The sequence below is a fragment of the Aricia agestis genome, chromosome 1 (genome assembly GCF_905147365.1).
Source record: "Aricia agestis chromosome 1, ilAriAges1.1, whole genome shotgun sequence".
NCBI classification, from domain to species: Eukaryota; Metazoa; Arthropoda; class Insecta; order Lepidoptera; family Lycaenidae; genus Aricia; species Aricia agestis.
Window position 1 is genome coordinate 20,795,466 of NC_056406.1, and position 23,325 is coordinate 20,818,790.

The 23,325-nt window shown below is 38.0% G+C and overlaps 1 long non-coding RNA gene across 1 annotated transcript in view; it reads left to right on the forward strand.

The window, feature by feature from the left end:
• The first annotated feature begins 10,439 nt into the window (after positions 1-10,439).
• LOC121727057 overlaps positions 10,440-23,325 on the forward strand; it is a 61,027-nt gene continuing 48,141 nt past the window's right edge. Inside the window, exon 1 of the long non-coding RNA XR_006035616.1 lies at positions 10,440-10,861. This is a non-coding gene — a long non-coding RNA (uncharacterized LOC121727057). The remainder of the gene's footprint in view (positions 10,862-23,325) is intronic.

Below are 23,325 nucleotides of genomic sequence, written 5' to 3' on the forward strand. Positions count from 1 at the left end.
GGATCGCGTTGCAAAGAGCTGGTACATAAGCTACTTTAAAATGTAAAGTCGCTCCTTTGCATAACCTTTTTCGCTCATATTTTTAGGGTTCCGTGCTCAAAGGGTAAAAACGGGACCGTATTACTGAGACTTCGATGTCTGTCCGTCTGTCTGTCTGTTTCCAGGCTGTATCTCAAAAATCTTCTCAAATTTTTATAGATTGTGTACTTCTGTTGCCGCTATAAAAATAAATACTAAAAACAAAAAAAGAGGGCTCCCATACAACAAAATTGATATTTTTGGGTTTTTTGGCTCGTAATCTATTATGGCAACATGTAGACTTTTGAAATTTTCCAAAATACTCATTTATGTATATTTAATAATAAAATTAAAATAAATATTTAAGGCGGACACCCATACAAAAAAATCAACCTTCGCTCTATAACGGTACGGAACCCTTCGTGCGCGAGTCCGACTCGCACTTGGTCGATTTTTTTATTTATGCCGTATAATAGGCTTTGGAAGTTGAGAGTTGACTCCTTGTAAATACATTTAATTCTTCTTTGACCGACCTGCGGGGCTAAAATGGTCACATTTAGCAATTCCTCTCAATCAATTCAGCAAATGAATTGTCAAAACTGTCAAACTGACAAATGTCAAATAAGTACAAAAATACAGAAATGAATTGCAAGCAGAGTTGCATTTTGCGATTTTAGAAAAATGAATCATATATTTTTTTTTATATAAAATAAGGGGGGCAAACCAGCAAACGGGTCACCTGATGGAAAGCAACTTCCGTCGCCCATGGACACTCGCAGCATCAGAAGAGCTGCATGTGCGTTGCCGGCCTTTTAAGAGGGAATAGGGTATTAGGGGAGGGTAGGGAAGGGAAGGGAATAGGGTAGGGGATTGGGCCTCCGGTAAACTCACTCACTCGGCGAAACACAGCGCAAGCGCTGTTTCACGCCGGTTTTCTGTGAGAACGTGGTATTTATCCGGTCGAGCTGGCCCATTCGTGCCGAAGCATGGCTCTCCCACGTATTAAATTTAGGATTCATATCATGATTCTTCAAAGCGACCATTTTAGCCCCGCTGAAGATGCTTTGTTTCAGTTCGGTCTTCTGTGAGGTGTGAATCCTACGGGATTCTCCCACCGGCTAAGGCTTTCTGTCTGTAAGTCGGTATGTCTGTTGCTTCTTTACGTCTAAACCGCTGAACCGATTTAAGTCTTTCGAATGGAAGTAATTAAATATTGTAGAACTTAGGACAGTTTCAGGTAAGACGGTTCCTTTGCAGTATACAGTAGTATTTACTACTGTATAGTTATACAACCTATTTGGGTTGCGGACATCAACTCGTTTACGGTTTACTTATAACTGAAGAAATCCATACTAATGCTAAAATGCAAAATTGTGTCTGCTTGTCCGTTACCTCTTCACGCCCAAACCACTGAACCGAAATTACTGAAAGTAATAATAATAATAATATCTATGGACGCTTCACACCACGCCAGTCTGGCCCCGTTAAGTACCTGAAGGACTTGTGTTACGGGTACCAGACAACGGAAATATATTTAATACTTTTATAATATACATAACATATTTTAAATTTTTATTATATCATACTGTTACGTGCTAGGGTTCGAGGATTTGGAGAGAAAGACCTGGTGACTCTCTTGAAGACTTTATTAACACTGCACTAAACACTAGGTCACAACACTTAGCACTAAGTCCAAACACTAATCACTAGGTCCAATCACTAAGCACTATCACTGTCCTAGGTCGTAGCCAAGTCGCAGGTTTCACTGGTTCACTCACTATTGATCACTTGTGTTCACTCCGAAATCGCCTTGATGATCGCTCGAACCGAACTGAATTGCCGGGTCTGCCTGCGGCTCTTTTTATATGGCGAGACGAATTCCAGAAATTTCCCGATTTCACGTAAACAAGTAAACAACCGTGGGAAATTTCTAGTAGGCTCGGGAATGTGCCACAATAAAACTGCCGTCCTTGCGATAAGTGCAGTAAGTTGAATTTAATTTAGACCTTATGGACTCAGTCATAAGGTCTAAATTCAAACACGCTAACAAATAAAGGGTAAACACGTAAACAAACATTTGACCTTTTTAGAAGGTTCGAGTATGTACTTGCGTACCTGATGCCGTACCGTAACACTACTCCCCTCTTAGAGAGCTCGTCCCGAGCATCATTGTTACTGCCATGGTAACGCGCCACGCTGTTCCTACGACTACTCCTGGTCTGTGGTCCCTTTACAGCAGCGCAAGTAATACATCTGTGGCACCAATCCTGCACATCATCTCTCCAATGCAACCAGAAGAATCGTTCTCGCACTTTCCTTAGCATCCTCTTGACGCCTAGATGACTCCCTGATACGCCCTCATGTATCTCGCGGAGAACATCTGGTACTCTTGCCCTTGGGACAATTATCTGAAAATAGAACTCTCTGCCGTTAGCCTTCTGCCATTTCCGGTAGAGTAGTCCGTCCTGAAGTATCAGACTGTCCCATTGCTCCCAGTACGCCTTAGTGACAGCGCCAGTGGGTGCATGCTCACTCCAGATTGGTTTTACGTCACCCCATTTCTTCCATATGATGATGTGCCGAAGGTCGTCATCTCTTTCTTGAGCCTTTCTCATAGCTTCATTCTCCATGTGCCCCAAATTACTTGTTCTCTTTGTTCCGCTCCGTGCCTGGGAGGTAACAGTTACCGGGGCTTTCTCCGCGTCATCCAGTACTCGCCCCTTAGTTCTGGATTCTATTCGTTCCCCATGATTCCGGGTAGGGGACGAAACCGCTTGCTTCTTCAACTCCTCCATTTGTTCCTCGATCCTTTTTATCCTTGCCATCTGGGTCTTCTTCTGCGGACAGTTTAGCTGAAGATGGCCCCTCTCACCACACTTATAGCACATGGCTTCAAATCTTTTCCTCCTAGAAGCCTTAACTTCCTTGACTTCTTCAGAGACCTTGTGGATCTTATGGGTCTGCCGTATGTCATGGCGCACAGCCTCGACTTCCAAAGCATGCGCTAATGCTTCCTTTAGCGAGGTATGGTGACCAAGTCTTACTGCAGCCCTGACCTCCAAGTCTTTGATTCCGTCGACAAATCCTTGAACAATATTTGTGTCGACCATCTTGGTGTCGGCTCCTGGATATGCCTTCCTGACGAGTTTTTCAATTTCCAACGCCCATTGTTGAAGTCCTTCTCCTGAACTTTGGACTCTGTCACGCAGTTGGGTACGAAACACGTGCTCCAGGTGTCGCTCCCCGTATCTGGATTCCAGTGCCTCCATCAGGTCTTGGAAACCATTTACCGTATGTGGCAGTGCCTCCAGAACCGACACAGCTTGCCCTCTGAGTGCAACAGTGAGAGCGGTCAAGCATTGCTCCTCCGTCCATCCGTTTGCGGTAGCAAGAGTCTGAAATTGCCGACGATAAGCGTTCCAAGAAGTAGTGCCGTCGTACGGTGGCACCTTTACTCTTGGTCCTTGCGCCACACCAGTGACTCCACTAGACACCGCAACTCCCGTAGTTTCTAGGCGCACTACTCTCTTCTGTAGTTCTGTGAATCCGGTTTTCAAATTTTCCACAACCGTCTCTAACCCAGTAACTCGTTCTTTCATTACGTCGACATCTTTACGAAGCTTAGTCACCGTGTCACTGACATCCTTTATGGCCAGAAGCGCTTTCTCTTGGAGGTCCTTTTGTTGCTCTTGAGACTCCTGCAAAGCGCCGAGCTTGCGGTCTTGTGACTCCTGCAAAGCGCCGAGCTTGCGGTCTTGTGACTCCTGCAAAGCGCCGAGCTTGCGGTCTTGTGCCTCTCGAATCGCTCTGATTTCAGCCCTTTGCAGCTCCATTAATTCAATTAAACTTTCTAAATGAAGGGCCACTTGGGGGGCTGTAGGAGCTACGGGTGGGGCCTGGTGGGCGGGGCCAGTGGGCGTGGCCTGGTGGGCGGAGCCAGTGGGCGTGGCCATGCCCAAAGTGGGCGGATCCAGAGGGGCGTGGCCAGTGGGCGTGTCCCGGTGGGCGGAGCCAGTGGGCGTGGCTTCATCCAAAGTGGGCGGATCCTGGTGGGCGTGGCCAGTGGGCGGAGCCATGTGGGCGGGGCCAGTGGGTGGGGCCTGTCCCTCAGTGGGCGGAGCTTGGTCCCCAGTGGGTGTGGCCTCCGCAACTCCTCTCTCGGAGTCAATGGCAGCAGCTCGCTGCGCCCTTGTCCTGAGACTCCCCTTGAAGTCAATGGCATCTCCAAATCGCACTTCTGACACCAGTTGTTACGTGCTAGGGTTCGAGGATTTGGAGAGAAAGACCTGGTGACTCTCTTGAAGACTTTATTAACACTGCACTAAACACTAGGTCACAACACTTAGCACTAAGTCCAAACACTAATCACTAGGTCCAATCACTAAGCACTATCACTGTCCTAGGTCGTAGCCAAGTCGCAGGTTTCACTGGTTCACTCACTATTGATCACTTGTGTTCACTCCGAAATCGCCTTGATGATCGCTCGAACCGAACTGAATTGCCGGGTCTGCCTGCGGCTCTTTTTATATGGCGAGACGAATTCCAGAAATTTCCCGATTTCACGTAAACAAGTAAACAACCGTGGGAAATTTCTAGTAGGCTCGGGAATGTGCCACAATAAAACTGCCGTCCTTGCGATAAGTGCAGTAAGTTGAATTTAATTTAGACCTTATGGACTCAGTCATAAGGTCTAAATTCAAACACGCTAACAAATAAAGGGTAAACACGTAAACAAACATTTGACCTTTTTAGAAGGTTCGAGTAAGTATGTACTTGCGTACCTGATGCCGTACCGTAACAATACACATAATTATTATTTAATACACATCCATGACCCAGGAACATTGAACACATTTTGTTCCGTTGGCGGGATTCGAACCCGCGATCCCCGGCTTGAGCTGCCACACATTCTTAACCATTGATCCACAGAGGAAGTATGGAGATACTTTTAGTCCCGGGAAAGGACATAAGATACTTTTTGTCCCGAAAAAATGTACGGTTCTCGAGCAGTAAACGAATGTTGGTACAACAGTGTCACGGGCGTCATCTAGTGCAATATATGTTGAGGTGTCAGTATTGGAAGTGTTTAGTTAGTGGGCGGGACGTGTCTGCATCAGCCGCTGATTGAGCGGCCAATAAATTCCGATTGCCTTTCTACATGGAGTAACTCGCTCTAGACATCGACGCTGCTGGAATTGTTATTGTGTACGCTGCGAATTTTCTTTATAAGACGAATGCGAAAGGAGATATTTTATATCGACTACATGACTTAGAGAAAATCTGTCTACAGTTACTATATCTGCCTTGCTACATTGATTCGTTTATATTTTTAGGTTTACTAGAGATCGCCCAATGGTCGAAATTCGACCTTAGTTTCAACGACATTAGGACCACTGTCCACTACCTATATTTTGTAAAAAAATATTGACTATCATATTTTTCAACTCTTGTCTCTGGGACTCAGCTGATCTCAGACTGGCCGTGTAAGCATCGTCTAATAGTATCTAAGATTCAATAAAAAAACTATAATCCATTTTCAATTTGTCACCTTGTTGTCAAAAGATTGCAAAAGACTTCAACCATAAATAAAAGAGTATAATTCGTATGTATAGGCTTGTCACTCAAAAATCTGTCATTTTCCTAGTATGTATGTTGTAGTGTGTGTAATGTTTCATTTGTTAAAAAAATGTATGATAAAAGCATAATTTCAAAATAATATTAGCTCGATGCACTCCTTCATCATATTATAAACTATAAGTGTGCAAAATTTCATTCACTTAACTTTCCCCATTTTTCGTCAAAAGGGATACAAAGTTTTTGGCTCACGTATTAATATATAGATAAATGTTGAACTCTAAAAAGGTTTACAACGCTTACTTATTTATTTGATCTTTACTAAGAACTTCGTATCACTTTCCTCCTAATATGAACCTTTCCTGAACTTCCACGAATATTTCAACACTAACATTACCAAAACGGTTCAGCCGTTATCGAGATTTTGTGAAACTTATACAATTTAGAGGTTTGTTAATATAAAAATGCTTTTTTTTTATTTTTATGAAATAAGGGGGCAAACGAGCAAACGGGTCACCTGATGGAAAGCAACTTCCGTCGCCCATGGACACTCGCAGCATCAGAAGAGCTGCGGGTGCGTTGCCGGCCTTTTAAGAGGGAATAGGGTAATAGGGGAGGGTAGGGATGGGAAGGGAAGGGAATAGGGGAGGATAGGGAAGGGATTAGGATAGGGGATTGGGCCTCCGGTAAACTCACTCACTCGGCGAAACACAGCGCAAGTGCTGTTTCACGCCGGTTTTCTGTGAGAACGTGGTATTTCTCCGGTCGAGCCGGCCCATTCGTGCCGAAGCAAGGCTCTCCCACAACGCAGCAACGAGAAGCCGCAAGCAATATCCTCATACCCATTACTGAATAAGAATTGATGAAGGAAACAGCTAAAAAAGCACTAGCTCGTCCTCGAGCTACTCGGCAGCCGAGCGAGGGATGGACAAACAAACAATATTCTCGTCGTGTTTATGTTTGTAAATCATGAAGAACAGTAAGATATTGATATAAGGGAATAGTTGCATTGCGTATTGTAAGTATGAAACTTGCTCAGTAAGTGTATATTTATTGTTCGATGTCAGATAAAAGATAATAAATATTTTAAATATACCTTTAACCTTACCTTTAACGAAATTAAGCAAAACTAAATTAATGAATTAAAATATATCATACTATAACTATACTCTCTTATTCATTATTTCGACCCTAGTTGCAGACCCTAATATTCATAATAGCTGCTAAGTAATGAAAATGTAGAATCAGAGTGAATTATGAAATTTCGCAAATATTATTTTCGAGCATTTTAATACCACTTTAACGGTCAATAAACCCAAAAAGTTTGCGCGTTACAGAATTATGTTCATATAAATTTCATAGCTTAGCCGTCGTATCTTCAAAACCTAGATTTTACTCAAGACGTTTATGTAGTAACTTGTATAATTAAACATTAACAAGAGTTCAAAATTTAAAGAGCTCATTCCCAATGCAATGGTACGACGCAATTCTTTAACTGCTTACTGAAGTTACGATATTCTGAAGTTGAGAATTTATATAGAATGAATAAAATAAATTAAAAATCTTTAGTTAAACTCTTAAACATGGTTTTTATATTTTATTATTACTTCGCTTGATCGCTTTGCAAACTTGTTAATTCTACAAACAATAAAATGGTTAAAAACTAAACATTGAAAATAAAATGAAATCAAATCTGAATAAAGTAACACTAGCTATTTGACCGAGCTTTGCTCGTTACTCCATACAACACGAATAAAATGTTATTTTCTAAAATTTATTCCTAGCTAGATCGATTTATCGACCCCGAAACCCCCTATATACTAAATTTCATGAAAATCGTTGAAGCCGATTCCGAGATTCCAATTATATATTATATACAAGAATTAATCGTTTAAAGATATACGATAAAATCATATCAATACGTCGATCAATGTTCATCGGTGTATTTTATCATTGATTTCAAAACGTGCCCAAAATATTGAGGCAGCATCGTCCAAAATGATCAGCTTTTTATAGTGTTTTGAATGCATTATCAGGCATCAGCCAGGCTTCGCTTGCGCTGTTCTGGGTTAATTCTAATCCTTGGTTTAATGTCAGGCTATCTAGCTTTTCATCATATTTATGAAAGAAATAAGAATTTGATTTTTAAAACGATTTAGACGATTAGTTACAATCCAGGTGGGCACAACCTGACTGCTTTCGTTTTCGTGTTAGTGATAATGATGATGTAGGTATAAAATACTCATTCGCCTTAAAAGTCTCCAAAATAAAAACCAAAACGAAAGTTCCTACCATTCATTTCATTGTGATCTTTCCTTGGTAATTGTGATCCGGAAAATATAATTTTAAAAGCTTTTATTTAACTTGCTCTGTATGTATGTATGTTAAGTATGTATGTTCGGGTGAAATCTTGGAACTAAATTTTGGAGTAGATATATTTAACCGATCGAGCTGAAATTTTGCAGGCACGTTTAGTTTGGATGACAATACATGATATCGTATGTGACATCACTCTAAATCCAATATGGCCGACCATCCAAGATGACGAAATAGTTATTTTCTATGCAGTTTTACAATATGGATATTAAATGAAAGGGCTTTTTGAGAGTAACTCGAAAACGAATATCATGTCATACTACATCCAATGTGGCGTCTCATTCGAGGTACTCGTAGGAGGATATAGTTAATTTTAATGCACTTCTGCATTATGGGTATCAAATGAATGGGCTCATTGAGAGTAACTTGGAAACGAATCTAAGAAATCTAGTCAGAGATTTAACTAAAAAACAAAAAATAAATTATAAGCAAAAAACTTTTTGAAAAAAGCTTTTATTTGCTTTTACTTACTTTAAAAAGAAGAAAATAAATTTCCCCTTAAACATTCTAACTATTATGTTATAACCTCAATATATTATACAATTTGCATTATTATAAAAGCTAGTCGCGTGATTTGTTAATAATAAACTAGTGAGTGCCAACTTAACTGAGTAAACTGTTATTATATTTTTTATTTTATTAAAGTAATTAAATGTTGACAGATTGTTAAGTCTCGCAACAAGCTTTTATAATAATGCAAATTGTATAATATATTGAGGTTATAACTTAATAGTTAGAATGTTTAAGGGGAAATTTATTTTCTTCCTTTTGAAGTAAGTAAAAGCAAATAAAAGCTTTTTTCAAAAAGTTTTTTGCTTATAATTTATTCCACAATAGCATCCTTCGACTGCTTATCATCTGCAAAATAAGAGCATACGGAATGTACATGATGGATGTAGCCGCCGTACGTAATACGTCATAATTCGTCACCGGCATCCAGATACTGTTATATAATAGTAGATGATATTTTTAGAACAATCTTGTAGCCGCATTGTACTCCTATTATGTCAAGTGGAACGGAACGTCTACCGAGTTCGAGCTGCAGACATTTTACTTGCACTTTGAAAATAAAATTCAAAGTATTGCACCCCATTAGAACGTTCAGGGCAGAAGATATTCCTCTGACTTACATCGTCGACTGGCGTCGTTTACTGCGGCGGAAGATATTCGTGGTGTCTAATGTGGTTGGCATCTACATAAATATGCCGTTTAATATTTACGAACAGTTAAAATGTATTGCAATTTTGCAGTGAACAATCGATTGTTATGCACTAAACTTGTTATGTATTACATACCGAGTCTGCGAAGTTTTTATTCCATAAACAAGTTTAGAGAGCTTTTTAATTAAAACACGTAAACTTCTCTTGCGATGTAATAATATATTTTATATAATTATGTGTCCTACAATCGTTCACATGGTCAGTACAGGTAGTACAGGTAATGAAGTTTAAACCGAGTTTAACGTCCCTAATCACTTTCGACGAAAATCAAATGGGGCTGTCCGAGTTGAAACAATAATGGAGAAACATTTTTAAAGTAATCAAAATCACTTAACTCCGTTTCTGTGATTGCGCACAGCGAAGCAACCAGCAATCATAATTTTATTTTGATAAAGGGTCATTAAATTTATTCCACCGATTCCCCACGAGAAAACGTTCTGCAAATCATTTTAAGATAAAAGCTGCCCGAGAGGTTCACAAAGTGACAAATAACTATGAAATTATTTCTCAATCACATTATAAATACTGCGAGGACCGCCCGCGCACCTGCGAACGCGGCGGCGGCGGGCGGCGGATGGCGGAACGTGAATGAACGAAATGCAACGAGAATGCCATTCATGATTCAGTTTGGCAGTTTTAATAATCGCAATCAATATTCGGCATTCCTTGAACGTCTCGACCGCTCGAGGAGCCGGCGAGAATCTCGTACGACCGGAGGGTCGGAAATAGAAGAATATTTTATTGCCCTGTTTATGCTTATTGAAAAAGTTTCGTTGATAAATATTTGATAGTCCATTAGAGTATTTCAAAGAACCCAATTTCTGTTTGTTTGGTTTACAGAATATTTTCCGAGCGTCGAAACCGTTATATCTGTAACCGTTTCATAAATTGGATGTTATTTTAGATTTATTTAGCGCTCCGTTTACTCAATGCTGATTCCGATCGAGGCGGCATCGCGCTATCGGAGCCGGATCGCTACGTTTTAATCGTGGCGGATCGTCGGGGGCGCGGTGTCATTTCAGTTTCTGTTTCGTCGTCATTAGCCGCACGTATCTTAGCCGGCTACATTAAAGAATCGAGCGCGTCTCGAGTGCGAGAGTCGTCGCGACCGCTGCGTGCGTGGGGGCGGGCGGCGGGCGCGCTCGTGGGGCGGGTGGGGTGTATCGATCTCGGGCGGGCGCGTGCGCCGGGCGGGCGGCCCACCGCCTCGCCGCTCGCCGGCTCACTCGCGCAGTTCTCAGCTGGCCGCGAGGCGAGCGGCCGATCAGACCCACCCCGGCTCCGCGCGAGCTCGCCGCGATCGACGTTTGACATTCGGCCGCGCGACAACACGACGTGAAACTCGAGTCGACTAGGAATTGCACGTCGAGCTTTCTTGGAATTGCAAAAATATTTTAACTCCTTTACTCAAGTAAAATTGCGGCTAAACTTGTGTTACAAATTTTTTGCGAAAAAACTTTTTGGAGTACGTCCATGACTTAAAATATTTTGTAAATAAATCGTGTGGTGCCGAGGAAAATGTTCGAGTGCTAAATTATAAATTTGTGTTCCGGTGACTGTAAAAGACCGCCGAGGACTCGTTCTCCTCTTTACGGCCCATTAAGCCGCCCGAGGAAAGAACCGAAAAAAGGACTCGCGTCCGTTCATCGCTGTGATAAAATTTATGACAAACGGTAAGAATCGTTTAGTGATAAGGGTCGGATGCGTTATCTCCACAGTCTCCGGCCGCCGAGGGAGCTGCCGCTTATCATTTTCAGGTCTACGTAATGAGATTTCCTTAGATCATGTGTAAATACGTAATGCATTGTAATTTCTTATCTTCGGACAATATGTGGATACAAGACGTATCCACGTGGGTTATCTCATGCTCATTTTTATGCTTGTTTAGTACCTAGTTTAGATTTCAATCAGTTCTTGGAATATTAGGTAAGTATGGATCTTAAAATATAATATTCTTATGGGATAAGGACAGCATAATTTTTCCCCTTACTAATCGGATCGTACGCGAGATTTCTCGATGTTCCGACGTTAATGAAAACATTAACTTTAGATTGACCTATTGCCATAAAATAAACACTGAGACCTCATAGAATTTTCTTGTTATTAATGATTCATAATAGTATTGTAATATTTTACTTAGTTTATTGATAAAATATACCGTAAAGTATTAGCCGGAATTTGCGGGAATCTTTCGGGAAATTCTACGTTCAAAGGAAAAACTGCCTGTCATGCTTTGTAAATATTTTCTGCCTACGCATGTACAGCGTTATTCCTTGGAGATTTCAGAAAAATGTCAAAGCTTTTAGGTAAATAATAAATACTAATACATTACAAAATAACTAGAATCGTAACGTCTTTCGGAACTTGTTTTTCAATACACCATATCTGTCATTTCCTTAAAATACCGTTGACGATGCGAGTAAAAATCTTCTCCAGTAACTTGTTCACAGGAATAGGTTTTTTAGTACTTAGCATCGACCTTACACCCTTTGCTTCTTCAAAGGAAAGGGCGAACGTAACGAGAGGTAAAATATTGTTATTTAAATTAACTGCCTCAAGATTCCTCTGCATTCAGATGTACGAAGCCCACTTTGTGTATATTATAATATGTTCGTTGCGAGTGTCGAAAGCCATCCGGAGAGGAAAGAAAAGGGGCCGTAAGTGTCATCTAGGTGCCAGTAAATTAAAATGAATTTCTATAGAGACAACTTTTTACAAATGTTAATAAAAGTAGGACACGTCGTTATAAATAAAGTCATAACTTCTTTATAAGCTGTTAAATTATGTTTTTCCTTCCGGACTTAATTCTTTGTCCCGAATGTTTTTCGCGAAACTTCTTCGCAACTTTGGCCTTTTCTGTATTGTGCGGAGTTTATTATCGGTCAGTATGTGTTTGCGCGGATTTCGTCAAATAAATAGAGTCATTTTTTTTATGAAATAAGGGGGCAAACGAACAAACGGGTCACCTGATGGAAAGCAACTTCCGTCGCCCATGGACACTCGCAGCATCAGAAGAGCCGCCGCGTTGCCGGCCTTTTAAGAGGCTCTATCCCTCCCCTATTACCCTATTCCCTATAGGGTAATAGGGGAGGGTAGGGAAGGGAATAGGGGAGGGTAGGGAAGGAAATAGGAGAGGGTAGGGAAGGGAAAAGGGTAGGGGATTGGGCTTCCGGTAAACTCACTCACTCGGCGAAACACAGCGCAAGCGATGTTTCAAGCCGGTTTTCTGTGAGCCCGTGGTATTTCTCCGGTCGAGCCAGCCCATTCGCGCCGAAACATCGCTCTCCCACGTCAAATTTTCGATGGTTATTTGCATTTCCGCTCGATCGAATACGTTATACGACAAATCATCAGTAGGCTCGAATGTACTATTATTCTGGTTGGAGTATTAACATAAGCTATTAACGATCGTGTCGACCGTTATTCGATTTCGATAGCGATAAAAAGAAATAGGTCGGAAATGGAATTGTTCTCCGTCCAAAACAACGACAGTAAAATACTATTCAGCACTGTTGAATTATAAAAATAACACTTTAAATAAGATGTTATTTTTTTCCGAACGTTAACGTTCGTTTCAATTAAGTCGGAGCGATTACTTTTCTGGATATTGCAATGAGAAATATTATAATAATGCTATGTTGCAACAAGTTTGATTGATTGATAATTATAATATTATGTATTAAAACTACTACTTGGATTGGAAAAACAATTTCAATATTACATAAATTACATTTGATTGATAATAATTTTATCTTTATTTTATTTTATACTTTATGCACAATGTACCATCGAGGAAATAGATTCCTAGGCAGCTGACAGACCAACGTCATTTGGTCGGAACATGTCAATTCAATGTAACGTGAGCGAACTACGTAGGTCCCCCATCTGCCTAGGAATCAACTTCTCTGATAGTACAACGGCGGACTTAATGCCATAGGGCAAAATTACAATATTATTTATCAAGAACAATTAGGGCTTGTCTAACTTAAAATCACGCGCCCTTCCCTCGTGTTCATAGTACATAATTTTTCATTTATTATATCAACTACTGAAGTGATGCGGCGCGTCATTTCAAAGTCAATCATGACCCTTCTTTTTGCTTCGCCGTGGTCGGGTTATTAGACAAGCTCAACTTGGATTGGAAAAACAATTGCAATATTACAAAGACTTCTATTAATGAAGGAACATAATGTACTACCATAATAATTATAAACAAAATCGCAGACAACACATATTATATTGCCAACGATATCGATTTTTTGATTTTGAAGGACACAGGTATTCGTGTACGTGAAATTGAATTTGTTTTTATAAAAGCGACTTCAAAAGGGATCCCTCAATTACAGATGAGATGAGATGGCTGGGGGTGCTAATTAGGCACGCCGTTTGTTTCGCTGTCGTACCTTCGTCCGGAAAATATTCCGATTCGGCCATTACGTCGGTCACGTGAGCCGATTTCATTAACCTTTTCGGCTCCCATAATGGCTAATTTAGGTCCACCTGGCCAATTAATTACCCGCCTATTAATAATGTTCTCTTGATTTCCTACTGAAAGGCTGAATGGAGAAAGTTGCTCAAAGATTTACGTGGACTCTATCTTTCATTCATTCATTCATTCATTTACTCACCAAATAAAACATATATAATTATTGAACTTAATTTAAACAGTATATAAAACCAATGCTGCGATACAGACTTATTAATAAAATAACATACAATCATACTTTATCGTATTTCTTCTATTGAAGGGTTAAAAAATCTTGTATCTGTTAAGATTATATATGTACGGCATACTAACCATCGCCTATCGTAAATATTATAAAGTATATTTTATCATAAAGAAAAACAATAGGTTTTAATAAAGCTATTTCAAAGTTACAACTTTTCTATTGAGTATGGAATGTACAGTGTGCAGCGAGCGATGAGTCGGTAGTCGGTACGGTCAGCTACGGATTAGACGATCGCAATGGAAAAATCACAACAATGAAACGAGCACTCGCCGAGATAAAATATTTCACTTTTATATTTTATGACTATGAAAAAAGGAGGGCGCGGGCCGAGCGGTGGTTTCGTTGAATCTAAATGCGTCTTTTTTCTAAAAAAGTCTTCATCTGCAACAAAACCTTAAGCTAGTCGGTGATATACATAAATCTCGCCGCGTGGTAGGTTCAATTTTGTGAAAAAATTGCACGAATATTCCTAAGGTCTCTTCTCGAACCTTACTTCGATTCGTATCACGTTTCTAAAAACCACGAAGTGGAGAAAATTCAGTGTTTTTGTATTTGTTGACCCAAATGCGAAGGGACGCTATCTCATTTCAGTCTGTTATAATGTGAGCCTAAACCCTGGACCTTTTCAAAAGAAAGTAGAGGAATACGATCAATTCGTATAAATAAAATTAGGTAGCGGCGGTTCGTAATGTAAATTTGATTTAAATGTGAAGGTTACGAAGTGTACAATAAACGTCTAGAAGTATACGTAAAAAGCACACACAAAAAGACTGAACGACTCATTTCCTGCAACGACCCTAGCTAAGAAGGCTTCACTTATATTCCAGCATTGTAAAATATTTTTACATCGGAACGACGATGTAAAAATATTGCAACTAATAATTTAATTTTATGGACCCGATACATAAATAGGACAGGGTTTTATAAAATTCTGATATTACAGCCAGTCCGACCGGGTCCGTCTAGTGGCCTAGATCGAGTAAAAATAGACGGGGAAAGTTGTGCTGTAAAATATGTACAAATACAGTGGTTTATTTCCCACCACAGTAGGAGCCTATGCGATGGATCTGCACGATATGGACGATAGCTGGTAGTGTTGCGGTAGGTTCTATCGAACCCCAACTCTGCCTTACGTGAGGAGTGGAGCACCATGGGGTTTTAGTGGATAGACCCTGCCCAGGGAAGTCCGACATACCCCGGCCGATAACCCCAATCTGCCAGAGATGCGTAAAGCATTTCTCCATAAAAAAGAAGGCGTATAGAATAGCGCTCACATCTGGTCCACTGCTGGAAGTCAAGAGCAGCCGTTTCATTTTATTAATACGGGAGCCAGTTTTATCACGGTATTGGATAGCTTTTAGCGCTCTCCAATCGACGCTAATGGTCGATGTATTCTCTTAGAAACTCCGGATTTATCCGCGATGGGATAATTAGATTTTGCACTTCTTTAAACGAGAACATTAGGAGGACATCTAAATTGATTTCTATTGTGTAATCATTCCGAAATGTCGTTGTAATACATCGACTGCAATAACGATCATATTGTGTAGTATGAGTTATGACCAGTGGTCGGCGTAGGTAGTGCCATTTAGGGTGAATGACCTCAATTGTATATGTTAACATGGACATACCTCCGGGATCGCGGGATAAAATCCCGCGTTCCGAATTATCGCGAATAATCAAGTATTTACTTTACAATTAATGAAAAAAAACGAGTTTTGAGTCATAATTTCGCCGGATAAAAAAGGCCTAAATAAATGAGTCACTAAACGTTTTTCTACGTCTAATATTTCTTCAGCCATGTTTTGCTTAGTTGCCAGTATGAAAAAAAAAGATTACGCGTCAAAATCGATATCTATTATTTATTAACTAAACATAACTCTTTCTTTTTAATTATAATCCATATTTATTTAATACCGCAGGAGCAAGACGTGTGCGGGGTGCGGGGTGGCCCGCACCCCGCACACAGCAAGCAGACACTTGCGAGTAGCGCATGGCTTGTTGTTCTGTGTGTAGCATTTTTTTTGCGCGTGAGTCCAAAATATCCCATCCACACATAACAGACGAAAAGAACAAAAAATGTTATATTTATTTGGATATAAGTAGTATATCGTAAAGCACTTTCAGGCTTGCCTGTGTTGCCTGCGAATGATCGCTCGGTTGTTTGCGTCGAATGTTTAACGGTGCCACTAAGCGAATTCATTATTGTTTATTGTTGTTTAAATATATTTTAAAAGAAAGTCAATATTTGATAAACATTAAATGGATTTTTATAATTAAACAATCAAATTATTTGCAGGTAACACAGGCAAGCCTGAAAGTGATCTACGATATACTACTTATATCCAAATAAATATAATCACATTTCTGTTAATTTTTTACTTATTTGTTAATATCATATAAAACTTATAATTATGATAAATAAATAAAAAACTAACAAATTATTTCTTTATTTACGTTTGTCACAATATTTGTTGTTTAAATATCAAATTCTGAATGTATTTCCGATTATATATTATTTCAATGCGAATCCCAGAATCGCGGGATTGAGAGGCATGTCCACGTTATGCCGCGATTAACGAATCCCGCGGGATGGCACTACCTACGCCGACCACTGGTTATGACTAATAAGCGCGTTAAGAAGTAGTTATACGTCATTATAATAGTTTTTGACATCAAAATTTGATAATGATAAATCTATATATATAAAACTCAAAGGTAACTATATATAAAACTCAAACTCAAAGGACTGACATGGTGATCTATCAACGCACAGCCCAAACCACTGGAATGATCGGGCTGAAATTTTGCATGCAGGTAGATGTTATGACGAAGGCATCCGCTAAGAAAGGATTTTGATAAATTCCAACCCCAAAGGGTTAAAATAGGAGATGAAAGTTTGTATATAATAATACTTCTTAACGCGAGCGAAGCCGCGCGCAAAAGCTCGTAATAAAATAAATGATTAAAACAAAGACAAAACGTAAATAAAGCTAGCGGCGAAGAAAAATACTTTAAAATTAAAACGCGGGCCGCGGCTGATAAAGAAATATTCAAATTGTTTATTTAATATTTGAGCTGGAGATATAAATTCGAGTCACGTACAGTTTCTGTTATTTATTTGAGTAGCCGAAAACCACATAAGTTCTTAAATGAACTCGGATGGGGAAACTCATTAAGTACTGTTTGTTTTAATTAACAAAGTGTGTGTGTTTGCGCCGCTTACCGCTCGCTCGGAGGTCTGGAGCCCGCCGCCCGCCCATCATCGCTCATCCACCACTGACTCGTCGACTCGCCTAATAGCTTTTGATAATATTTATTCTAATTATAATTTACAATAGTTTTAAATTAGAATCAGGCGTTACTTTTCAGAAATCCATAGCTTAAAATTTAGTACCTATGTTATAATTTTAATAATAATTGACAAACTTGTTTTGCGCTAGCCAGATGCTCGAAACTGTAGTAAAGAATCGCAGATATTGTATATATATATATATATATATATATATATATATATATATATAATATATATATATATATATATATATATATATATATATATATATATATATATATATATATAATAGATATATATATATATATATATATATATATATATATATATATATATATATATATATATATATATATATATATATATATATAGATATATATATATTTATAATTGGAATCTCGGAATCGGCTCCAACGAAATGAAATTTGGTATATAGGGAGTTTCGGGGGCGATAAATCGATCTAGCTAGGAATCATTTTTAGAAAATGTAATTTTATTCGTGCTTTATCGAATACCGAGCAAAGCTCGGTCAAATAGCTAGTATTTAATGGAAACGGGAACTTTATTATGTATCTGATAGCGAAAGCTTTAAATAAATATTAACAAAAACATAAATAATATTATATGCCCCACCTAACCTTTACACGAGATTCGCGAAATAACTTTGAATTTGCTAAGATACTAAAATTCTAATCTTCTAATTAAAACAGCACTCGAATTTTAAAATTATGGAACTGTAAGTTTCAGGCGAGAGTAAAATTAGAATTCGAGGTGAGGTTACAAAGTAAATTTTTAATTTCGCGGTTAAAATAGAAATACAAAGCAAAATGGAATTCAAAATTCCTTTGGTGTCATTTTGATGCTATAAAAATTTTACACAGTACGTACGTAATTAGTAAAGAGATAATTAATAGAATTATCTCTTTACTACAATCAGAGACCAGCCATACATTTATTCCTCTATGCTACAATTTACAAATATAAAATTGCAATACGAAAATAACATGAAATTCGTCTCGTCGTTTTCTAAAATTTCAAACTCATTATAATTAACTACACTCCGTTGAAACAACACAAACCAAAAACTTCAAAAGATAATTCTGAAAAGTGTGGTTAGAAATTATAATATATAGCTATAAGGGTAAGAGAAATTTTCCGTTTTCATAATGGTAAAAGGCGTTGTTGCAATTTAGCTTTTATTTTTTAAGGGACGGCAAAATCATTCTTTTTCGACTGATTACATCCAAGAACGTTATCTAATATCGTGTAAAACAATGGATTTTTTGTAAACAGAAGTATAAATAATGTGACGATTTTTCCTTATACATTTAATAAGGGATTTTTCTTTTAGGCCCTATTGTATTTCGAATCAAAAAGGACTCTTTGCCTCTTTGACGTGTCGCAGTGCGAATTTCTCTGAAGATCAATAATTCCATCATTCATTTCGATATTGCTCGGAAAAAACGTCCGCGCGTTACATGCTCTACATCTGAGCGTAACAAAGACCATCAAACTTATACGAGTAATTATAATAATATTTTGTATGTAGAAAATTAATCTATCCTAGATTCTTGTAAATATGTGTATATGAATATGTAAATATAAAAAAAAAATTAGTCTAATTTATCTTAGATCTCAAGTCTCAACCATAACATTTCGGATGTTATGGTTAAAGTTAGTATTCAATATTAATTTAACTGAATCTATTTCACAGGCAGTTCGCCGTCCACCCTCCACGTCGGTGCTCTAAAAACTAATGTAGGCAGAGATAGAGTGAAAACAGAACTTTACGCTTGAACTTTTCAATTAGAACAAAATATAGCGTTGGAAAATGTAGTAGGCTATATTAGGGCACGTTGCTTCCTGAGCTGCGCCGCGCCGTAATAGTAATAGTTTTCAACGACCGCGCTCCATGATACGGACTAGTAATTGCTCAGAAATTATGCTCTCATTTCCACCTTTTGTTGTCAAATGTGTACGACACGCCCGCCCGCGAGACACTGCACTAACTGCACTGAGTTTCATGTTGGCAATGTTTCTCTTGCGTTTTAAGTTGGCACTTATTGCTACTACTATTTGACATAGCAACGTTATTTTTTAAATCAATACTATAATGTGTGCTAATCGGTTATTGGTAGATATAATTGAGAGTTTGATATGCTACAACTATCTATTATTTCATATTTTGATATTACAATGATAATTATTATGTATAACCATTTAACTGATGCAAATACTCAATGTTAAACGAGTAGCGAGTAAATTGAATACATTAACTATAGCGTGAATAAATAAATTGCAAAAACGTTTCGTTTAACTCGCCTTTAGGAGTAAGTACTAAGTTCAGCTTGTTGTAATGTGATGGGCACAATGAACCTTACAACAAGAAACAATCAATAGTATCGGAGATGTTTGTATTATTTATTATTTTGTATTATTTATTGATTTGTTATTGCTGGAATATTATGTACATGGAAATGAGGTATTTAGTAATCGGGTAGGTCATTAGTTTGTTGTTATTAGCGAGAGTCTGCAACAGGTGCATCGGTAAACGTATGAATAATGGATGATAGACAAGCTCCTAATTCATTTATAAAGTATGTTGGTAGTCAAGAGTACTCCATAAGTTTATGAATTATTCATTTCAAAAATAAATTTGTCTAAATTTTATCCTACGAAGTTTTTCCTTCAATGACTAAAAATAGTTGTTTCCGAGGTAGTTTCCGAGTCTACTTTTTGTGCGTCTGGATTATTCTGACGTGACTGTGACCGAAATCTCTAAAATCCTAGAACCTTGTATAAGTGTTTAAGTTTTTGTTTAGAAGATATTTCACCACGTAGTAATCGAATGTAAAAAAACCGACTAGGTAAACTTTATGGCTTATGTAACTCAGACCTATAAACCTCTTTATTTAAGTTAAATTAGTAATTAAGACACCATGATGGAATAACATCTAAGACTCCTTAAATAATTACACTTCCTTTCATCTTCACCATAGCCGGGAAAACCCGACCACAAATTACGTAAGGTGTTTTTTACTTTTTCTGACCCTCCCTCCCCCCTGGTGAGATTTCGTGAGATTTTATTCAACCCCCTCCCCCACCCCCCAATCTCACGTGAGATTTTCCAAAATGTGGGTTTCTTACGTAAACGCGTTGGATTCTTTGACAGTCAGTAGCTGTTACTACTGGTAGTCAGTAGTAGAATAGAGCAACGTGATCAATTAGTATGAATGAAATTGTTTTTTTCGAACGGAGTAATGAATGATCTTAATCGTATTACGATTACGCTTATGATTAAATCTTAAGCATACGTACAATCTGGATGAAATCGACCAAAATAGTATACAGATGGTTTTTTGTAGCACTAAGAAAAAGAAATTGTGAGATTTGCCGAGACCCCCCTCTCTCCAATGTAAGATTAGATGATATTTGACTGGACACGCCCCCCCTTAAACAGCTCACGTAATTTGTGGACGCCCCATATAACACAAGGTTTATTCTAATCAAGAGACGAGATTAATTTACAAGAACTGATTTTGCGGCTTCCCTTTCATTACTTCAACTATTGTAATTAATTAATTAGAATTTAAAACCGTCTAAAGTTTTACTCGCTTTGTGGACGATCGATTCTGTGGAAGTTTTGAGTTGAATATCAAACAAGAAACAATAAGGCCTCAGCCGCCTATTAAAATCTTTATTGAACCACAAAATAGATTTCGAAAGCTCAAAAGCTTTTTCTAGATAAAACCGGGTGACTTTCGAACGGGGCCGCCAAAATATTCGTACAAATAAACACAAAAAATGAATCCGGCCACAGTTGACGCGGAGAGCCGCGCCAATCGCTTCGTGCAAATATTTATGAAACGACATTTTCTGAAGGCCGAAGTGATTCTATTGATGCCCTTTTATTCTTTGTTTATATTTAAAAGCTTTAATTTCGTGCAACTGAATAATTCAGTTGTTGAATCTTTTTGGAAATTACGTTTTTTGGTGTTCCGTACCCAAAGGGTAAAAACGGGACCCTATTACTGAGACTTCGATGTATGTCTTTCTGTCCGTCTGTCTCCAGGCTGTATCTCAAGAACCGCTATAATTAGACTTTTGAAATTTTCACAGATTGTGTATTTCTGTTATTGCTATAACAACAAATACTAAAAACAAAATAAAATAATTATTTAAGGGCGGTTCCCAGACAACCAACGTGATTTTTTTGTCCTTTTTTGCTCGTAATCAATAATGGCTAAATGTAGGCACTTGGAATAATCAGAGAATTCTTAATTATATTTGTATTTTAATTATCAATAACAAAATTCAAGATAAATAAATTTTTAGTTTCCCATATTTTTTTTTAATCCCATACAAAAACAAAAATTTTCCAACTTTCGCTCTATAACGGTACGGAACCCTTCGTGCGCGAGTCCAACTCGCACTTGGCCGATTTTTTAAATAACCACCGATGTCTGTCGTCTACGACCATTGTTGTTTGCTGATAGTAAATAAGTACCTGATATATATGTCAGTATATAGATGTCAGGAAGAGTCACATTTTTCAATTTATCAATTATCGATAAAACACGAATAAAAATACATTTTCTAAAAATGATTCCTAGCTAGAAACCCCTATATACTAAACTTCATGAAAATCGTTGGAGCCGATTCCGAGATTCCAATTATATATATATATATATATATATATATATATATATATATATATATATATATATATATATATATATATATATATATATATATATATATGAACGTCGTTAAAATTATTATAATAATCTTAATACAGTTTTCAATGATACTGGTATGGAAGCAACTAAATAATTGGACACCAATCGTATCAGAACCGCGATTCCCTTCCGATTACCCACAATCAAAAAGTGAAAATACGCAATTTAGTTGTGCGATAATCGGCCAACTAGAAATTGTATATCTGCGGTGACCCGGGTGCATTAACTGATATGCGTTAAGTCACTCGCGAGCGGATCTGGTCCGTAGGCGGGTGATAACTGGCTCCTGGCCAAGCGCGTGTTACCCGCAGGAAAAACATCGATGAAATGATGGGATGCGGGCAACTTTCATGCGGTGCAGATCCGCGCGCGGGCGATGACACATAGGAAAAGCGCCCTCAAAAACCTTTTTCCATACATAAAAAGTCGAATAATTGGCAGTACCTCTACTCAGAAAGAGAGCTTAAGCAAGAATACGGAAATTCTCCCGAAGAAGCAAGTGATCAGTAGCAATATAGCTATTTTAAAGGCTTTTTTATCATTAGAAATATTTAGAAATTTTAAATAGTAAAGGAGAGTGTAATACATTACAACAGCAGAATACCAGAATCTTAGCTCTACCTATATCGTAAGCGGTAAGTCATTAGTTCTGCAGTGGAAATTTAAGTTTCCGTAGTGACTATACAACGAAATATAAAATCAAAGCATTAAAAAGTAACTTATAATTTATACAATAAATTTAAATAATGGACAGCTTAAATTATGAATTTGTTGAAATGTAACTCGGCCAGCGAAAATACCGACTCCCATGTTAATAAATAAACGGCTAAGTGCCACAAACTCCTAGTTTACTGCTTTGTAAGGCCTCCGCTTTTAATATTGCACAGTTAATTCAAATACTTTTTGTATCTTTTAACGCTATTACGAGCCTGAAAACCGCAATTTATGTTATGTTCCTTACGTTTTCAGTCAACGGAAAAAAGTTCTGAACCTAGTGATGCAACACGAATAAAAATATTTGTAGTTTTTATATTTTAATTTGTCGATCATCGAGTCGAACAGCTACTTGGTTACTCGCACCAAATAATTTATAATAGGCGGTTGTCCATGAAAACAGTAAATTAGGTGCTTTGTATACGATTGTATTTTATTGTTTAGTAATAATATGCTATTGAGAAATTTTAATAAGGAATGCATACATCTGCGATTAAGCTTAGTTTCTTAATTGGAAATAAATATGGCTAATATACTAGAAGACTCATTATGAACTTCAAACGGTGTGGACATCATAGTATCAATTTTGACGAAGTTCAACAATCCTTGGGCACAGTCAAGTAAAAATAAGTACAAATACAACGTTTCAATTTCCTAAC